Genomic DNA, 12,382 nt, shown 5'->3' on the forward strand with positions numbered 1-12,382 from the left:
CTTTCTCTGCTTGACTTATTTCACTTAGCATAATCTCCTCTAGTCCCGTTCATGTTGCTGCAAATGTTGGGTAATCGTTCTTTCTGATGGCTGAGTAATACTCCATTGTATATATGGACCACATCTTCTTAATCCAGTCATCTGTTGAAGGGCAAGTCGGCTCCTTCCACAATGTAGCTTGTGGACAATGCTGCTATAAACGTTGGGGTCCATATGGCCCTTCTCTTCACTGTCTGTATCATTGGAGTAAATACCCAGTAGTGCAATTTAAATCTTTAAAAAAATAAAATAAAATAAAAACTTTTAAAAAATGGCCCACAGACTTCAAGTAAAGTCAGTATTTCTATTAGGTCTTTCTTCTGGGCCAGTTGCCGGGCCAGAGATCTCTGAGAAGGTTTACCACAGAAGTAATACCATTACATTACAGCACATTTTTCCTCCCAGTTGATTGTGTTAAGAAATTTAGGAGCTCCTTAGGGCGTGATCCCGGCGTTATGGGATCGAGCCCCACATCAGGCTTCTCCGCTATGAGCCTGCTTCTTCCTCTCCCACTCCCCCTGCTTGTGTTCCCTCTCTCACTGGCTGTCTCTATCTCTGTCAAATAAATAAATAAAATCTTTAAAAAAAAAAAAAAAAGAAATTTAGGAGCTCCCTCTCCATGCCTTTTGTATAAACCACCTCCACAAGAAAGAGCCTCACACCTAGAAAGCCCATCCAACCCCCCAGATATTTCCCCGTGCTGTGGCCCAAATAACAACCAATTGGATCAAACTGTAATCCTCTGATAGACTTCTGCCTTAGTCAAATTCTAAGGTGAAGAAAGCTGGTAATACAAAACCCAGCAGGCATCATATTGAGGCGAGTCAGCTCAAGCAGCTTTTCTGAGACAACCCATGTTAGTTGAAGCTAATGGAAAAAAAGCCAGAAGATTTCTTCTCTTTTCTTTTCTTTTCTTTTCTTTTCTTTTCTTTTTTTAACGTGGAACACTTCACAAACCTGCATGTCATCCTTGCTCAGGGGCCATCCTAATCTCTGTATCATTCCAGTTTTAGTACATGTGCTGCCAAAGTGAGCACAACCACAGGATTTCTTTAAGCTATTGTTCAGGCAGAAATTCTGGCCTAACTGTTCCTTTTGAGGTGAGTAGACCATTTAGACTTTATAAAGTGAAGATGAGCACCTTCTTTAGAGAAAAAAAATCATTTTTTATAGAACAGAGAAAGACCTATCACATCATTTTTTTGATGCCAAAGACAGCAAGATGAAATATATACCCTAAATTGTTAAATGAAGTAGAAGAAAAAAGATCTACAGATTAATATAATTCCTCTAGAAAAACACAGGAAATAAATAATCTCATTAAAATTTTCTCATGCCTCTCCTTTCACTGAATTCTAACAGCATGATCACATCCATCAAGTAATAACATACATATAAATGGGAGTTGAATTGTAAATTATATGTTCCTACATTCTTCATGAATGCTGCGATGGATAAATATACGTGTCAACTTGACTAGGCCACAGAGTACCCAGCGAGTTACTCAAACATTATTCCGCATGTGTCTATGAGGGTGTTTCTGGAAGAGAAATTGCACATTTGAATTGGTAGACTCAGTAGAGCAGATAGTCCTCTCTATTGTGGATGGGCCTCGTCCAATCAGTAGAAGGCCAGAATAGAACAAAAGGACCAAAGAAGAGAGAATTCCTTCTGCCTAGTGGCATTTGAGCTGGGACATCAGTTTTTCTCCTGCCTTCAGACCTGAACTAAAACATCAGCTTTTACTTTTACTGAGTCTTGAGCCTGCTAGCCTTCAGAATACAAATACCAATGGCTCTGCTGAGTCTCCAGCTTGCCAACTCAAGCTGCAAACCTTGAAATTTTTCTGTCTCCCAACTTCATAAGCCAATTCTTTATAAGAAATCTCTTGAGAGAGAGAGAAGGAGAGAAACACATAAACATCCTATTGATTCTGTTTCTCTGGAGAACCTGACGAATACAGATGCTTGTATAAATTTTATAACAAAGTTGTGTAAAGAATAAAGATATACGAAGTAGATTTAGTTTTTCTCTCCCCCAGACTGCAGCCATATGTCCTACTCTGGTAGTAACTCAAAAAATCATCTGAGATAAAAGTCACACCCAGACTAAAAAGGAAAGCCACAGCCACCACCACTACTGCCATATTCAGAGCTGCCACACTCAGTCAGAGCCATTTACATCTAAATCCACCACCTTTATATGGCCTTCTGGGGAGACCAAGAGACGAAGTGAGGAGTATTACTTTGGGCCAGCTGTTTGCTATATACTGTAACTGTAATTATATACATACCTCCCATTATAGTGGCCCCACTGATTTAATGACAGGGTGAAGGCAGATTGGTCTGGTTGTCAGGGTCTTAGACAACTCGACTGCACATATTATATCAACATGAGCACAAGCAGTATGTGTCAAGTCAATATCAAAGAGTAAATAAAAGAAAAACTTTCACACTGATATGAAGATTATATTCACCAGAATTCTGGGGCAAGAGTAGCTTATGCTTACAAGAAAAACCACCAGCACTAGACAGTACATGTTCCAGAAGACTACATACACCAAAGAAGGTCAGTGTGTGGTGTGTGAGGTCTCAGAATGGCAGAGCCACCCAGAAGTGCACTCGAGGCAGAGCAAAAGAGAGCTTTATGCAGTTGCCATGAGTGGGAAGCTGGTGAAAAAGAAAGAAGTGTAAAGGGAATTTTTAGGAATATTTCTGTATTATTTCACTATCTGAACTCCCTTAAAAATAAAACTTGAGAGTAAATAGTTACATCATTCTTCAAGATTTCTCAAGTGAGACTGTTGTTGAATGTTGCCGTACAAGGAAGCCTGGTTTTGTGTGAGTTTCATTGCATTTAGACAAAGGCCATCTTCAGATTCCAACATCTTTCCCAATTCCCATTCAGGGCAACCCTTTCCTATCACTATAACAACTTACAATCTACAATAAACCATGCAGTACCAAGAACTGTAGGATTGAGCTTTGGTGTTTTGGGTATTTACCTTTCAGAAATCTTAGCTTATTTTTATGACTCTTAGCATCTTCAGCATACAGCATCCAGCAATCAACTCTAAAAAAGCAAACTGGGGTGTGTCCAACATTTTGGCTCTAGGCTTGGCTCTAAGTTTCCATAATGTCCCAGATCAACAGAAAGGCTACATAAACCCTATATAGCAATGGTAGAGAAGACAACAAATACCAGCTCAATCTATATCCTCACTACCTAAAAAGACTAGGAAACACTTTAAATTTAAAAGAGAATGCAGAATGTTACCAGAATGTGAATTATTTATCACAAAAGGCACCATAAAGACAAATCAGAAACTACTATGGTGTATTATCTTAGGTGACAGATTCTGAAGTGAGCACTTAGGGCTAAAATTACATATCACCAAAATTACACTTGAAAATCTCTAAGGAATGTACCATGTCAGAGACACACAGTCTCTCAGTTCAGTCCAACATATTCAAATTTTCCTGCAAAGGTGGAACAGATAACCATGGCTTTGGTTGAGACCAGGGACCTAACTTCTATTTAGAGACTAAGTGGTAACAACAATCTGTTGTACAATCAGTATTAGAATCACACTCAGCACAATAAGTTAACACCATGAGCAGCACATGGGAACTAAGACAACCAAGGGAAGAGCAGGTTCTTTCCTATCATCTTCTGTGTGCCCCAAGGCAAACACTTACTGGTTGCAGTAGAGAACAAAATTATTTAAGCATAATTGTATTTGTTTAAGCTAAGTATACATTTGATAGGATTCCACTCTATTTAGAAGGGAAAAAAAACACAATGGGAAAGAAGACACATCAAAGTGGTGAACTTCACCGTGTAACTGAAGACTCAGTGTCACTCACTCTAAATCTGCTTGAATGTTTAGCCTCGCCAGCAAATACACTTGGCTGAAAGTCCAAAAGATACCAATTTTTCCTTAGATTCTCAGAACTATCTTAAAGGTGGAGAAAGGAAAAACTGCCTCCAGAGTAGACACTGCCCCAGAGGAGTTTAAGAAAACATCTAAGAAAAACCACAGTCTGTTTTCCACTGACTTAACAGATAGTTGTGGCCATACGAAAGCCAGAAATGACAATGGTAACAGACACAAACCATGTTCTGTAAAGCTGAGAAGTTAGAGGAGGACCCTTCACATTTCCAGAGTCAAAAGCATGCACCTCATCCAAAGTATGCTGGAATAAAGATAAGTGGTGTGAACACAGCTAATTAAACTCCTTGGTTTATAAAACATTAGAAACCCAACCTGGACCTTGAAAAGTCAATATTCTATGAACTTCTTTTGACCACTATGACCATGCCACCAGCCAAGCATCAGGACAGGACAGTAGTGGCAGGTGTCTATGTCTGCAGCTGAGAGAAGCTGGTTCTGAAGCCTCCTCAGTCTATGGCCTTTAACTGACCATTTTTATCAAGGCTCACTGCTTCACTGGGTGAGTAAGCTTCAGTTTTTCCTTACGGCGGGTCACACTTCTTACCCCACCTTCATGCAGGCAAATCCTCCTAGCTCTGGAGGCAATGAAGAGAAGAGGAGAATCTGCCACAGCTGTAGGCTAGGAGAACTGCCTCAGATATGGTCAGCTTCTAAAATCAAAGCAGGGACCGGGTTCATGCAGTGTTCAAACAACATAAAACAACGCCTCATTTTCACTGCAGGTCCCTGGAGGGACATTTTTAGAACAGAAACTTGAGAACACATGGATTATTCACTAGAGCTTAAAAAAGGAAGCCAGTGAGGATAATTTATAGTATTACAAGAGATTTTCGAGTTCAGAGATCGAGGACAGAGTCTATAAGATTTCAATGCATGTTAACATAAAGCAAGAGTTGTATGTGGTGAGGCTGACTGGGGATCCATTTCATCTTCTGATGGAAGAAAGATGCCTGTAGTCCAGTTTCCCTTTCTCAAAAAGACCTTATTCTGCCTGTGGTTAGGCAATTGAAGAAAACGTTGTTCCAAAGCCACAGAATTCATCTTTTCCTTGATCTAGCAAAAATGTGCCCATCTGTGACAATGCAGATTCAGGCAGTTAGAAAACAAGATCATAGACAAGGAAATCCCAGCCACTGTTTTCCAAAAGCTGTCCTCAAGACTGAGACTAGGGTCTGTGCTCTCCTGACATTGTTTATTGGTCTATCTTTCTTTTCTTTCAAAAGCTATATCTATTAAAAGAGGGGGAGAAGTAACCGTGAGCACCAACAAGCTAATGTCCTGATGTAGCTGCACCTTCATGAGACAAAGCCGGGAGCAGATAATTTAAAAAGTAAGCAGACTCGGGGCACCTGGGTGGCTCAGTTGTTAAGCGTCTGCCTTTGGCTCAGGGCGTGATCCCAGGGTCCTGGGATCGAGCCCCACATCAGGCTCCTCCACTGGGAGCCTGCTTCTTCCTCTCCCACTCCCCCTGCTTGTGTTCCCTCTCTCACTGGCTGTCTCTCTCTCCGTCAAATAAATAAATAAAATCTTAAAAAAAAAAAAAAAAAGTACCCAGACTGGACTGCAAGGAAGGCAGAACAGAAAGTGGAAGGCAACTCCTTCCTCACCTTCATTAATGCTTTGTTCAAATCACGCCCTTTTCAAGCAGTCTGGTTATTTATCTCACTAAATGAAGCAATAAACCACACTAACACCACAAAGCACAGCACAAAATAACTTACATTATTATTACTCCATTGCCTTAAGTCTGATTAGGAAGGATAACTTTGAATGGTGTGAACACTGAGCAGCACTGCGTCAATACTGGAAACTAGAGAGGGAGAGTCCGCCTCCCACTCCCACACATGATTTCTTTCCACACACATGTATGGAAGTACGCAGAGGAGACCGTGACAGAGCACCACCAGCACACCTTTACATGGAGGACGAGGGCCCAAAAGTGGACAGTCAGATGAAGTCCACCGAGGGACTTCCCTCAGAGGGGGCTGCAATCCCTGGCTGGGCCCTGCATGGTCACATAGGCAGAGGAGGGGATTCCTTAGCAGAGACGGTCCATGTGGGAAAATCTATCTGCCTGGAGATAAAGTGGCCAGTTGTGACAGTCTGAGACCCTGCTTCTTCAGTCTCTCCACCCTCATTTCCCTAGATCTCTGATACATCTGATAAATTTACATCAAATGTAGAAGCTTCCTTTTCCTATCATTTGAACCAGAAAGATTTGCATATACCAATTCCTGACAGATCCCTCCTCAGCTCCTCCTTCATTCTAAGATGGTAAGCATGCACACACCTTCGTCTGTAAGAATGAACAAATACAGTAAAAGCCCTTCTAGCCAACCTGCACTAGACTGCACATTTAACAGTGCTCCCTACGTCCTCAGTAAAATACACGAGCTGATAAACCACGCCACACTCGGTGCTCACAGCCAGCAGCCACATGTCTGCAAGCTTCTACTCCCACCAACCGCATGGCAGGCTTTCCAAAGGAGTAAAGTGGTGCCACTTGTATTTATTATTATAATTATATAATTTAATTAAATATCTATATTATCTGATGAAATATGACAACAGAGAGTTGTGTTTCTTTAAAAACGCAAACTGAATTCTTTTAAAGAATCAATAAGGATGAGTTGCTAGGAAAATCTGCTCTTAAACTGAGTATGAGTGAAACAACTGTTCATGACAGGGAAGAATAATAAAAATATACAAGGATGCTGCACTCATTATAGCACAAGTGTCTTTAAGATCTTGCTCTTATTTTAAAAACATGAAACTGGAAATCATAGGTGATTCATTACGAGTATGGTTTATGTAAGAGAGATGATATGAATAATCAGTTGGCCCATGTGCACAGAAAATGCCTCAACCCTCCACTGAATGACTGGCTAATAGAATGTACATTAATATGTTTTATTTTAAAAGATGTGTCTATATGATTTTCTATTATCCCTCAACTTCTCATGATTAACAAACCAACTACTGGTTCTGATCACAAGATATCATAAGAAGGACGCTGCTAAAGACAAATCAACAGAAATATCAAAAAATACTATGGTTCAACTAGAGAGGACAGACCCTGAAAAATAGAAGAAAATGCTTCCTTCCCCCTGATTTACTACAAGGGAGAGAAGACATTTGAAATTTTTTTGGAAACTGATTTGTCAAATGATCAGCCCCCTAATGACTGATTCAACGAATAACCAATTTGCTGAGTAATCATCTGACAAATACCTTAGACAGGACAATTTGTCAAAGCCACTGCACCAGGACAATGCAGGGCACAGTTAGGGACAGAAGTAACAGGGACAGAAACAATAATAATTAAGACGAAAATCAGTGCTAAAAATGTAATCATTCTGTAGAAAGTGTTCAGTGTTCTAGGAATTCTCAGGGTCTACAATGTGAAACACAGGCAAGCTGATATTAAACAGCACTTGACCAAAATATATCTCCAGGAAAAGGGCTTTGGGGACATCAGGGCAAAAATAACTTTTTTAGAAAAACTCAGTATTTCAGCAAGTTCATCTTTTGATCAAATGATTACTAGAGAATTAGCTTTTGGCAAGTTGGTCACCTAATGGTTCTTAGCAATTTCAAGTTGGGTGCAGTAGCCAGCTTCCAAGGTGAAAGGGAAAAGCATTCTAGCGTGAATGAAAGAATCACTTTGCTGAGGTCAGTACCATGAAACAAGGGACCAGGTTCCTTTGGTTTAATGCTGGATTGGCAGCACTTATCTCAGGGCCAACACATACCAGACATTGAAAAAATACTTGCTTCATGAACAAATGTTGAAGATTAATAATAGTGGGCAATAATATTCTATACATAGGTCAGGACCCACTGGGGAAAGCCATGGATGTTTGGCTATAAATGCTGTACCTGATACTACCTGGAAAAAGGTAGTATCCAGGTAGATTCTACCTGGAACTCACTGAAGACTTCTGAGCAGTCAAGTAATATGAATGAAGTAAGGTGTAGAAGATTAATCCTTTGCGATTAGTAGGATATGTTGAAAGTGTAAAAACTACAAATGTCCTTGATGGATGAATGGATAAACAAACTGTGATATATACATACAATGGAATATTATGCAGCCTTAAAAAGGATTCTGACACATGCTATGACATGGATGAACCTTAAAAACATTATGCTAAGTGAAATACACCAGTCACAAGAGGACAAATATGTAATTCCATTTATGTGAGGTACATAGAGTAGTCAAATTCATAGAGACAGAAAGTAGAATAATGGTAGTGGTTGCCAGGGGCTGGGGGAGGGGGTTATGGAGAGTTGTTTAATGGGTATAGAGTTTCATTTGGGGAAGATAAGAAAGTTTGGAAGATGGAAAGTGGTAATGATTGCACAACAACATGAATGTACTTAATGCCGCTGAGCTATATATTTTTATAAAAATTTACCGAATTTTTTACCAAAATTGTTAAAATGGTAAATTTTATACATTTGGTACAAAATAATGTATACATTATTATGCATGTATACATTATGTGTATTTTACCACAATAAAAAAAATTCTAGAAGTCAGAGAGGAATGGCTAGACAGAAAATTGCATTTTTCCCATATAACTAGAGCAAAGCAGTGGAGTAGACAAGATTTGAATTAGAGTGGTGATCAGGTGGCATACCGTGAGGGGCCATGGCAACTCCGATGAAGAGTATGGATTTGGTATTGATGTTTGAATGATTCTAACTAAAATGTTCATAGTCATTCATAGAAAAAAAGAGGAGAAACTAATAGCAGGATGATCCAGGAGGCTATTTTATCCATGCATGGTCTAACCCAAGGTCTTGGTAATGGAAATGGAAAGGAAGAAAAGAATTAATAACAAAAGCATCACAAAGGAAATGTAAGAGATTTGTTGATCGGATGGAGAAAATGATTAAGAAAAAGGAAATATCGAAGTTTTTAGCCCAGGAACTAGAAAAATGATGGTACCTTTAAGAAAAAAGGAATGCCCAGAAGGAGGTAGTTTGCAGGTAAAAAACAATGATTTCCTGTTTTGCCATGTTAAGGTGGTGCTGACAACAGAAAATCAAAATGGGGAAGTCCAGTAAGCAGCTGGAGATATAAATGATGAATAAAGTGTGGTTAGCTCAACCCACCAAAGGTAGGCTAAGGATATCAGCCTCACCATGTAGTAGCTGGTAAATTAATAATTCAGATTAAAAGAGTTACTATGAGTACAGTAAGTAAACTGTCATTGGAAAATATTGATTCATTCTACTTAGGTGAATTATAATGTCCTTCACATTGTATGCTAAAATAATTTTTCAGACAAATCTTCCTTGGATGGACTAATAGTATCAAAAGAGAAAAATTTAGGATTCTATCAACTTTTCAATTCAGTTTCTGAGTTATTCCATCTGAGATTTCTTAATCTAATATCAACATACATTCTAACAACATAATGTATGCACACTTGCTAATACCCTATCCTTTGGTGATATTATCACTCATTTAGTCATTCAACAAACATGTACTAAGAGCCCACCAAAGATACAGACACAGCTTTAGAGTGTCAGAAATACAAAGACAAATCACATATCCCATCCCATAGAAGAACTCACAGTCTAGAGGGGAAATTCAGATCCTGATCTAGAACACTAATGCTCTTCTTATCCAGGGTACTGTATTAAGATCTCTTAATAAAAATGACCACTGGTAGTATTTACCTTGCTTTTTAGAAAGACTTAATCATATTATCAATTGATTATAGCAAACTGTTATAAACAATTGTTACATCCTAGGTTAACCAATACATATGTAATTATTTTGATTATTGCTTAAGATGTATGGAGAAAGATAGGTGATGGTAGTTAGCAAGAAAGGAAAGAATGAGCTATCAAGTTACCAAATAATTTTGAAACTTCTCCCTACTTAAATATATAAACAGTATTACTCGATTAATCCAGAAGCAACAATACTACACACAGCTCTTCCAGCTGGAACTTTCACTACTTACATTATAAATGCACTTCAATCTGGCATGTTAAAAAGAAAGACTGATGCATTCTGTTAATTATTTCATGAATGTACCCTTTTCTCCACAGATATCATGCCAGCTCCTTAAGGATAAGAGTTATGTCTTTTCTTTTGAGATCCTATGAGCTTGGAGCTGGTCTTAATATTTGCTTAATCTAATTAAAATAAATTAAGTTTGTGCCTTGAAATCCTTTATCAGTTACATTCTATTATAAAACATTGCCAAACTAGTAATTAAACATGCAGTCCTTGGTTAGCACCAAATTTTCTCTTCACTCTTCGTTGTTTTTTAATATCCAAAGTGCTACTTCTCTTTCTCACTGCCAGTTCCTACAACTTTGGAATTTACAGTATTTTCATATTTCCATAATGACACCTGCTGGTAGGAGAAGAATGGATGAACTGCAGGAATTTTATTCAACTAGCTATAGCCAGTCATATTCCAGTCTGAAACAACTAATGTTCCTGAACATACAAAGAGTAAATCTGAAAGACCCCAAATACCCACATACTCAAAATTTGATAAAATTAGTATATTTCAATGCAATTTTCCAACCAGATTTAAAACTTATCCCCATAATCTTTGTCCAAAGCAAAACTGCTGCAATTAAGAACAGTTGTTATTAAGGGCTTTAAAATTATCAATTCACTCATGTTAAATATTTAATCCGTTTAAGAGTTGGCATTTAAATATGGCTACTTAAGAGGAAGATGGCAATAGAGTAGGAGGACCCTAGGCTCATCTCGTCCCACAAACATAACTAGATAACTATCAAATCATCCTAAATACCCTAGAAATCAACCTGAAGACTGATCAAATATGGCTATTTGAGAGATTATCATTCTCTTAAACTTTTTCTGTTTTTTCATATGATCAATAGATCAATGTTTAAGTGGCCCAGACAACAATGAATGGGGCATTTGTCTCAGTGGTAACCTGCATGTCTTGCCCTTTGGGAGGGTAAATAAGAAAAGCAGCAAGCTGTAGGTCTCCTGTAATACCCAAAGAAGAGATATGGCTGCTCTGTTCATCTATTCTAACCTCAGAATTGTGCCTGGCTCATACCCTCAATGCTCAGCACACTCATGACACACAGTAGACATCGATGAATATTTTTAAGCAAACGTGTGTGTGTGTGTGTGTGTGTGTGTGTGTGTGTGTGTGTGTGTGTGTGTGTTTAGCAGCCAAATAGACTAGATCCCGGGTACATCTTACTCGGACACCAAGATGTTAATGAGATTAGGTGGGTTCACTGTGACAACACCTGAGTGAGCCTATTTAACTCAGTAGTTTAGAAAGCATGAACATTAACCAAGATGGCCTCAAATAAAATATGGGTAAGCTCAATGCATCCACGTTTTCTGAACAATTAGTAGGTAAATGTATAACTCATTATAACACACGTTACACAGACTCTTTCTTATTTAACCAGCAATTCCTCTTCATTAGAAATCAGTCATGTATGCCTGCCACAGGGAGAGAGAGCTGGTCTCAGAATGAGTTTTCTTTCTAAACTGCCTGGAGGTTAGAGTCCACACTGGTCTTCACTCAGCTGACAGTCCACTGGCGATTGTTTTGTCTTTACAAGTATGCTAACCTCTCAGGCTTCCCTAGACTTGCTTAAGTTTGATTTCTTTCACACAGACAAGGAAAGGCTTATAGGCAAAGTACGTGAAGTAGGTCTTCTGATTTCCCGTTTCAAAAACATTCCCCTTCTTCCAAAACAGCAGGGCAAGGGACAAAATTATCATGCTTATTAATCAAAAGCTATAGTTTTCTTTGAAGAAAGGAAAACCATTTGGGCACTTTTATAGTCTTTCTTTGTACCCTAATTGTATATACACTATAAATCAATTCAACAAATACTACCAACACCTACCATGTACTAGCCCTGGTAGGCACAGAAAGAAAAAAAAAAAGAATTCTTGAATTCTGCCCTCAAAGAGTTCATTGTCCAGCATCATAGGCAGCAGCCTAGTCTGCTATGAGGACTAACTCATATCCTACCAGCAAGTCAGTATTCAGCTAACTTTGTGTTTCCAGTTCCCAGCCCCACCTCAAAGAGCATATCTCTGTGTGCGCGTGGCTGAAGAAAACATATCAGAACGACTGTGGTGCTCCAGGATACCATGGCACATTAGGACACCCCAGGAGGGTAAACCATAGTTCAGGGATTCCTACATGTCATGAGAATCCAGCACCTGGCTTAGGGCTTTGCCCATCAATTGTTTTTGATGGAGAAATGAAGCTCTGTAGAAAAACTGCAGTGATTCAGAATAATCTAATCCTTGAGCCATAGCACATAAATGTGAGTGTGTGTGTGTGTGTGTGTGTGTGTGCGCGCGCGCGTGCGCACGTTACAGTGGCAGACACACTGAATTGGGAC

General features: G+C 39.0%; 1 non-coding gene across 1 annotated transcript; it reads right to left on the minus strand.

Moving 5' to 3' along the window:
- Positions 1-972: 972 nt before the first annotated feature.
- Positions 973-1,076, minus strand: LOC121101494. The gene has a single exon (XR_005833488.1). It is a non-coding gene; the product is annotated as a U6 spliceosomal RNA (small nuclear RNA).
- Positions 1,077-12,382: the final 11,306 nt, after the last annotated feature.

This window comes from Ursus maritimus, unplaced genomic scaffold (genome assembly GCF_017311325.1).
Source record: "Ursus maritimus isolate PB19 unplaced genomic scaffold, ASM1731132v1 scaffold_10, whole genome shotgun sequence".
Lineage (NCBI taxonomy): Eukaryota > Metazoa > Chordata > Mammalia > Carnivora > Ursidae > Ursus > Ursus maritimus.